The sequence below is a fragment of the Hibiscus syriacus genome, unplaced genomic scaffold (assembly GCF_006381635.1).
Source record: "Hibiscus syriacus cultivar Baekdansim isolate YM2019G1 unplaced genomic scaffold, ASM638163v2 tig00111745_pilon, whole genome shotgun sequence".
Taxonomy (NCBI): Eukaryota; Viridiplantae; Streptophyta; class Magnoliopsida; order Malvales; family Malvaceae; genus Hibiscus; species Hibiscus syriacus.
Window position 1 is genome coordinate 1154630 of NW_024063168.1, and position 9363 is coordinate 1163992.

Here is a 9363-nt window from a genome sequence, read left to right on the forward strand (position 1 = left end):
GAAATAATTGATCAATTGATCAGATACAAATGATTAAACTAAAAAATAATATTTTTAAAGTACATGAATTTGTTAGTGTCTCATGTATTTATTAATCAATTGGATTATTATTATTGTATCATCCAGAAATTGTGAATCTAACTTTATTATGAATTGTATTAAAATTACTCCATTGATTACTCGTTGGTGTAACTATAAATCTATAAGCAAAGATACAACATGATGGCAATGACCAGTAGGGTTAAAGAAACTCGAATAATTTTTAAAGTTTTTAGCAATTAGTAGATTGATTTTTAAGTTTGAGTCATATCTCTTAACTTTGTACAATATATATATATCACATATGAAATAATATGAAAAAATATATATATTGTATATGGTTATAAAAAAATAATTTAAATTGGAATAAAATAATATCATAATATTATAAGTATTTACAATTAAATTTAAACAAAAATTTCAAAAATTCAACTCAACTTGACTCGAGTCGAACTTTATAAACACGAATCGAATAAATTTTAAGTCAACTTCAAGTTATGAAATAAAAATCGTCAACTCGAATAACACAAAAAATTTTTACTTGACTCGACTTGATTGAACGCTTACTCTTATAGTGATATAATAATTTAATAAATAAAATCCAATTAAACAAAAATAAAACGGACCCTTGACTATAAAATATTTTTAGCCCAAATGTTTGAAGCCCAAATCATCTGTCACCTAAAAGAAGAAAGGAATAAACCGTACAAAATAAAAAGAAAAATAGTAGAAAGAAATTCCTAGGGTCAAAGCAAGTGGCAGCGTTTACAAGAACAAGGCACAATAAAGAAGGGAAAAAAAGCGTAAAACTTCATCTGCAGCTGATGATTGTAGATGGTTCTTCCCCACTGCCTTTGAAGAGATAAGATTCACTAATATTGATTCCATGGAGGCTGCAGCAGCTAAAGTTTGTCCCTTTCTTTAATTCCCTTGATTTAACATTTGATCTTGGTTTTTTTAAGTGTTGGGTTGATCCGGAGTTTTACTTTGATTATCGATTCATATGGTGGGCCTGGTTCTTCTTCTTGTTTATTCAACTGGGTTTGTTCCCTTTTTCGTGATTTTAGATTCCACTAGATATATAACGTATAATGATTTAGAGAGTTCATTGTATTGCTTGTTGAGCTCCATTTCTTTAACATGAAAGATTACTGAAATTAGCTTAATTATGATGAAATGGAACTTTCTCTTGGTTTCTTTCGCCATTTTTAATGAGGAATGCTTGTCCTTTCATGAAAGTTGGTCAGTAGCTTCCATTTTAGTTTTTTTTGGTGAAATTGCTGTTCAAAAGTTAATATGAGTAACTAGATAAAAGGGAAAACTTTTTGTACTATTCCTATATATGGAACATTGTGCATATGAAGTTGTTGGAGCTTACTAAATTTTAGTTCCTACCGTATGTGGTGCTGTCCTCTGGGATAAGTAGATGTCTTGAAAGGACTCGGATTTATCATTTTCGAATCTTTGCGATTCTGGTATTAAGAATAGCACATTTTAAGTACATTCAGTGTTTTATATCAGTCAATGGTTGTCATAAGTGTCATAGATGCAGCTTTGGGTTTCCTTTATGCAATCCTATTCGGTAAAACTGTTCATCAATACTTTGATTCGGGACTTGTCTGATATGCCATATGCAGATTGCTGTTATGCACTTTAATTGTTTTTGACTTCCTTGGAATGATTTTAGGCTAAGCTCACTGCTGCAAAAGAGAAATTTGGACGAGACATTCGTGTATTTGAAACTGCAGGACCATTGCCAACTCAAAATGAAGTGTATAACACTGGTACGGCCCGCCAAAACATATTTTTGAACTTCTAACTTGCCTATTGAATACAACTGACAGTTTCTATGGTGAACTGATCAAATGCATTGTTATTTTCTGGGCAGAGGAGTCAGATGACTTCTACGAGTTCACTGCGGAAGATTATCATCGAGTGATGGCAACTAAAAAGGGTACTTTTGTCAATGAACATAACTCATAATCACTTTTATCCTCTCAACTTCAATTAGGTATTTTTAGCTGCTGATATTGGGATTCAGTTATGACAAAATGACTGTGGCACACTCGTTGTTGGAGACATATTTACACTGTTTGAAGTGGATAAAATTGTTAACAGATAATTTCTTGAAGACACGAAAAATTCGAGAAGCAGAAGAGGCAGCCAAAAAATCAAGAATAACAAAGGTACTTTCTATTTGCAGCTTGCCACTTACTTGTGGATCTCTTAGTTGTTTACATGTTTAGAGTGCTTAGATCCCAATTATGAGAGAACTTTATCGAGGATGAGTAATGAAACATATTGTAGGTTGTATTGTTTTTCTTTTTGATAAGATTCAATGTTCATGGGCAGGCTGTGATAAGGGTTCGCTTTCCCGATAACCACACATTAGAGGTCACATTTCATCCGTCAGAGACAATTCAGTGCTTGGTTGATCTTATCAAGAAAGCGATTGCTCGACTGGATTTGCCTTTTTATTTGTGTAAGCATATTTAAGTATAAACACTTTGTTCTGTTATACTGACTGCAAGTTGGTTGTGAAGTCAATGAATTGAATTGTATGTCTGTCATCCAATAATGTTTCAGATACTACTCCTCCTAAGAAGCAAATAAAAGACATGACACGATTTTTTCTCTGCTGGTTTCATTCCGGGTGCAATTGTGTATTTCTCGTACGATCTTCCAAAAGGTTAGTTATCTGATTTTTTATGTCTGATCCCCCTCTTAGTTCCATAGATTGGAAGTTATCTGATTCCCAGTATGGTTCACACCGGTTAATGCTGCTTTGAAATGTTTAGGTGATGAAGCTGCAGGTGATGAAGCTGCAGCTGCCAATTCAGCCTCCTTCCTTCTAGATGATGTCATGTCCTTGAAAGGTTTGGAGGTCATCGTCGGTTCTGAGCAGCCGGAGCCGGTTCAATCAGCCCCAGAAACTTCTGGTGGTGCCAGTACAGAGCCATCCCCTGTTGTTCAAGCTAACAGGCCGATTGATAAAAAACCTGCCAGGCCAAAGTGGTTTAAAATGTGATTGGAGTTCGACCACATAAAAGGTTGATCTTCTTATTGGGGTTTAGCACTTGTATTCCCCATCTATATCACCATAGCGATACTGAATCTTTAGCTATGTTATCTCAATAGTCCGGACTTGGTCGATCGACCAGATTTAAACGAGAGAGTTGTTAAGTGGCGTTGAACATGTGAAGAATGATTAGAGTTAGAAAAAAATGTGAATACTTTTACAATTCATTGTTATTTGTAGAATATCCAAGTCAAGTAACTTTAAAGTCTGATATGCCCCTCCAATTTATTATCATAGGATTTTGGTGTGATTAAAGAGAAAACTACATTCATGATCATTTAATTATGAGTAGATTCTAATTTGATAACTGATCTTTTAATTTTGTTAATCAAATTATTTAATTTAAATGATGTCAATCAAACAATTAGTTGTTAATAATTAACAATATAAAGTGGTTGTTAAAAATTTTAATGTTATTATATATTTAGTCCTTATTATATATACATTTTATTAGTTTGGTTTTAATTTTATTCAAATGTCATAGTGATAGGTGCAAGGATGGGGAAAGAGTGGGACAAAGTGCATGCCCAACCATTAAGTCAAAAACATTTGATGATTTATAATTAACAACATATGGTCTATGTATTGTAAAATAATATTAAAACTTAAATTCATAATATTGTAGGCATCTTATCTTAAATTTATATCTTAACTTTAAATACATTTTTTTGAAGTTAAAATAATAATAATCTATATTTTTTAAGTTTGGAAAAAGTAAAATATATTTCAAGTTAAGACAAGAATAAAATATGTTTTTAAAGTTAAAATAAGAACAAAATATATTTTAGAAGTTAAGATAAAAATAAAATACATTGTTCAAGTTAAGATAAGAATAAAATCTATTTAATAAGATAATATGAAAATAAAATATATTTTTTAAAATTAAAATATGAATTTAAATTAAGATATAAAATGTAATGAATTTGTTGGAAGGTAAGCATGTAGTGCAAGATGCTAACAACTCCCGTATTGTCTTGATCCCTAAGTCGCGTGAACCGGTCATGTTAACTCATTTTCGGCCATTTAGTTTGTGCAATGTGCTTTACAAGATACTTGTAAAAGTGATGGTCAATCGAATGTAATCTTTTCTTTAACTTGTGCATTGATGATGCACAAAGTGCTTTTGTGTCTGTCGTCTTATTTTCGATAACATCATTGTTGCTTATGAGTTGTTGCACTCTTTTGTTAATAAGGCGAGGGGTAACAAGGTTTCTTTGTGCTTAAGCTTGACATGAGTAAGACATATGATAGAATCGAGTGGTCCTTCTTATGGGCAGTTATGGAGCGCATGGGCTTATTGGAGAGCTGGATTACTTGTATAAAGCGTTGTGTTTGTTCGGCTTCCTTCTCAGTCATTGTTAATGGTCGCGTGGGTGACCCGTTTATACCTTAGAGAGGTTTGCTCCAAGGTTATCCCCTTAGTCCCTATTTGTTTTTGATTTATAGTGAGGGGCTCTCTCCACTGCTTAGATAAGCTTGGTTTCCACGAGCATCCGGGGAGCTAGAATTAATAGGGGTATGCCCCGATTATCTCAAATTTATAGTTTGCGAATGATACTTTAATTTTTTGGGGAGGCTTCGACTAAGGTTGCTGGTTAGCTTCGTGAACTTTTAGCGATTTATGGTCAAAGTTCGGGGCATGAAGTTAATTTTGACAAGTTAGGAGTCTTCTTTAATTCCAATGTGGTGGAAGAGAATCGTAGTGGTGTTCGGCGGATCCTTAAGGTTTCACAAACGTCTAACCCAGAGAAGTATTTTGGTCTTCCCACTATGGTTAGCCGAAATAAGAGAGATGGTTTCTTGAGCCTTAAAGAGAAATTCCTTTCTAGAGTGCACTCGTGGAGTACTCCATGCTCTTTCAAGGGGGAAAAGATGTTTTTATCAAATCGATACTTCAATCGATATTGGATTTTTCAAAGAGTTGTTTTCTTTTGCCTTAGTCATTTTAAAAATAATTTTAAAAATAATTTTAAAAATAAAATACTAATATTTATAATATTATTATTTAAAAAAATAAAAATAAAAATAATAGTAATACTATTTTCAACACTTTTATACAAATGAATAATTATATTTTATTCTCTCATAATTTACATTTATTTGATTTAATCACTTTTACTTTTGATAGTTTTATTTCTACCACTAGCTTTCTATTTTATTCATTTGAGTCACTATTTACTTTTGATAATTCTATCTGTACCCCTAATTACTTTTAAATTTTATATTTTAAACGCTAACCATTTATACGTTACGTATTTTAAACACTTTCAACATTCTTCTTTTTATATGCAATCACCTAACTTAAACAACATAATTTTACTATAAATACAAAATGAGTCATAAAATTATACGAAATGACTTTAAAAATTAATAATATAACCTTACTTGACATATTCTACCAATAGCTACACTTACTCAAAAAATCGCTTTGTATAATCTGACTCGGACAATTTCTTCTTCTTTTTTATTTAAAAAAAAAAGGAGGTCGAGACCGAGGAATCAAGCATTCATACGAACGTGGTTTGGGGGGACATGAATATCACGGTGTAAGATATCTAAGAGAGTAATCAGGGGACTAAAAAAACAGTAAGAAGATGATCCTGGGGCTTCGGGAACTTGGTCAAATGGTCAGCGAGGAAATTAGCTTATCTTCGAATTGCAACAAATTCAACAGTCCATGATCTTGAGCACAGGCCAACAATGTTACAAACCAGAGTAAAAGGGTTCTCCAAGGTCGGGAGGAGAGAAGCTCAAAGACGATTGTGTTGTCTGTTTGCACCAGGATGCGATCGAGACCTTTGGACCAAGCCAGCTTCAGTCCCTCGTAACTCCCTAAAGTTTAGCATGGATGATCGAGGAACGCCCCAGACAATGGTTAAAACCTAGGAGAAAGGTCACCAGCAGTGCTTAAATTGGACGTCAAGGAGATGACATCGTCAGTATTAAGGCCGATCCAACCATGCTCCGGGGACTACCACGAGACCAGCTCGGTGTTGTGCTGTTGAAGGTTGTAGAAATTGCAACAGCTTAGTAGTAGTGCTTGGCCGAAGAGATGCTAAGATTGAGGAGGGAGGATGAAACGATAGTATCACCTTGAAAAATAGAGATGTTGCGCTACTTCCAAGCTTGCCAAATCACAGAAACAAGGCAAATGTTCAAAGGGAAATCAACATAAATAGGAGCACTGCAGGAGAGATTCATAATAAGCCATTCGTCGAGAGGGGAATTAAAAAAAGGTTCAGAATAATGAGGTTGCAGACTAGAAATCCAAACTTCATGAACGGTGTAGCAGGCACGTAGGATATGGAGGAGAATCTCATCTGCGTTAGCACAGGCAGGCCACGATGGATCATGCGTGAAACCCTTTACGACAGCTGACGTGATTAGAGAGAAGTTTATCTTTCATGGCGAGCCATAGGAAGCTGCGTCAGCGTTCTGGAACACGTAGCTTCCAAATGGGTTTCCAATGATGTTCGGGGTTATCCCAATGTTGATTGGAGACAAGGTTATAAGCACTTTTAACTAAAAGTATATGCTTCATCTCTTTAGTCCAATAGCAATGATCCTTACTAAAAGAATGATGAGGCAGTGCAATGCTGTGCAGATAATCAAGAACCTGGGGTTGAAGGAGATGGTGGAAGAGAGTCATGTTCCAGGAGCCACCAGGAAGAGTTGTGTTAGATAACAACAAGGATGGGTCCACGACAATATCAGGATTTTTCCATTGCAACAAAGGCCCCAACTTCGGAATCCAAGTATCTATCCAAAAGTTTATCAAGCGATCATCACCAATGGACCACACAATAAAATCGTAGAACAATGGGCAAAGGGAGCGCCATAGATAAGAGCAGTTAGGTCGACCAATGGAAGTTGTCACGCAGTAGGGAAACCTAAAAAGCATCTCTGTTCGAAACAAGAGCAAAGCAAACCTTCAGCAAGAAAGCGGTATTGACATTAGCAGTACTACGAATGCCTAACCCACCATTTAAAGGCTATTTTCCCGGTATATCAAAGGTGATCGGTATTATTACCGATCTAACACCGGTCAGACTATATTTCCTGATCTAACGCCCTTAGCAGAAAAACGCGCCCCCCTAACTCGCGATATACGGTGATCTGGTGCCACGTGGGTATAGCGCGCCCCCTGATCTGTGCTATACGCCACGTAGGGGCATAGCGCGGATCAGGGCGCGCGCTATACGCCGTACCAAAATTATATTTAATGCGGTCCCTGATCCGCACTATATCTTTTATCATATAGCGCGGTGCAGGTACCGCGCCTTATATGCTTATAAATAATCTCCTCCGGCTCACATCACCTCGCATCTCTCCTCTCTTATAAATTAATACAACAATTCTGTCAACGAGTAATAATTCTCGCAATCTTCTCAAATTTAATTTAGAAGTTCGTACGATTTTTCGTTATAGGTAATTTTGTTATAATTTTTTAATTATACTTATTGTTTATTATCATTATTTGAAAAAATATTATACTAATTATTTTCAATTAATTTTTATGTTGAAAAGCGGGAGCATACGTCGAAATAGTTTTGCGGTGCAGGTAATAATATAAAATTATATTATTTAAATTATTTACGTTGATGTGTAAAAAATTTATTGTGTTATATTTTCGTTCATATATAATTTATTTAATCAGGTTTGTTTAAGTTATTTTTTTTGCAGATATAATATTGCTGCACTTTTAAACTCAAAGAATTGCACGACTTTCAGCTATTGTTTATTATGATGGTGAAATTCGAGAAGATGAAACCGGCGTTGTTTTCGTATCAAATGAGCGTGTTAAAATATCATTAAAGAGAAACATAACTCTTGAGGAGCTAATAACGAAGATTTCGAGGAAGATTCATGTTGGAAGTAACAGAAGAATGTCGTTGTTGCAGTACAGATTTCTAACATCATTGTTGTTATTAACTTATACAGCGTTCGAACTTTCGAACAATGATGATGTTCAAATGATGGTTGAAGCTCAAAGTAATTATTCAGACGCCGCTATTGAGATGTATGCACATTTTGTTCAAGTGTGTGCTGTTCGGGGTTAATCTTTAAGCTCACACTATGGGCTGGTTGAACAAGTTGATCAAGTTGACAACCCGACTACAATAATGTGTAATGATTTTAATGCCATAATGGGGAGACATTCATCCGCAACTCCTTACGATATGTACCGAGGTGGGTCCACGAACAATCCGTATGGCAACACCGCGTCCAGTTCAAGGGGAAGACATTCATCTGCAAATTTCTTTGACCATATGGAGATGCCATCAACGCAATCATCTGTGCAGTTTCCATTTGACACGATGGCTTCAAGCTCCAGGGGGAGGCATTCGACTGCGAGCTTTTTCGATCTCAATGTCGATATGCCTTCCAGTTCAAGGGGAAGGCGTGCAAGTAGTAGGTTCTTCGACCTAAATGTGGAGAGCATGGAGGAACCATCATCTCCACCAGAAGAACCGCTTCGTGAGCCTGGTATGGATGGTGCTGAGACTGGACTATTCATTCACCCAGAATCACCGCAATTCAACTCTGATGATGATAAAGTTACAGGAAATGTGGCACAAACTGACCCTCCTGCACACATGTATGAAGCTGATTATGGTGCAATGTACGGGCCAGAATTTGCAGATATGCCTCATCTCGGTGACTATGGATATTACTCATCAATAAATAATGGTGAGTTATCTTTAGGCATGGAGTTTTCAAGCAAAGAAGAAGCGATGATGGCTATCAAAAATTACAATATCCGTAATTCTGTTAAGTCCAGAGTCAACCGATCGACGACCGAAAAATATGTATGCTACTGTGCTCGACGTGAAAACGGATGCAATTGGATGGTTCGCGTATCGAAAATGAAGAGGAAAACAACATATGGGAACTAACAGTATACAACGGTCCTCATACATGTTGTGCTGGAGGGGTCAACCAAGATCATCCGAACTTGGACTCTGAAGTGATATGCCAAGCCATCATGTCCATGGTAAAAGCAAGCTCTCATATAGCTATTGCAGTGTTGATTTCAGCTATACAATCGCAGTATGGGTACACCGTCTCCTATAAAAAAGCTTGGTTGGCAAAACAAAATGTCATTGTCAAACTTCATGGCGAATGGGATGCATCTTGCAACGAACTTCCAGGTTGGTTTAGGCTGGTGCAGACGTTGAATCCTGGGACAATTGTGGACTTCGAAACCTCCTATGCATACCATAATGATCGAGTTCTTCGCGATC

General features: G+C 35.9%; 1 pseudogene; it reads left to right on the plus strand.

The window, feature by feature from the left end:
* The first annotated feature begins 863 nt into the window (after positions 1-863).
* Positions 864-3271, plus strand: LOC120169097 (annotated as a pseudogene).
* The last annotated feature ends 6092 nt before the right edge of the window (positions 3272-9363 follow it).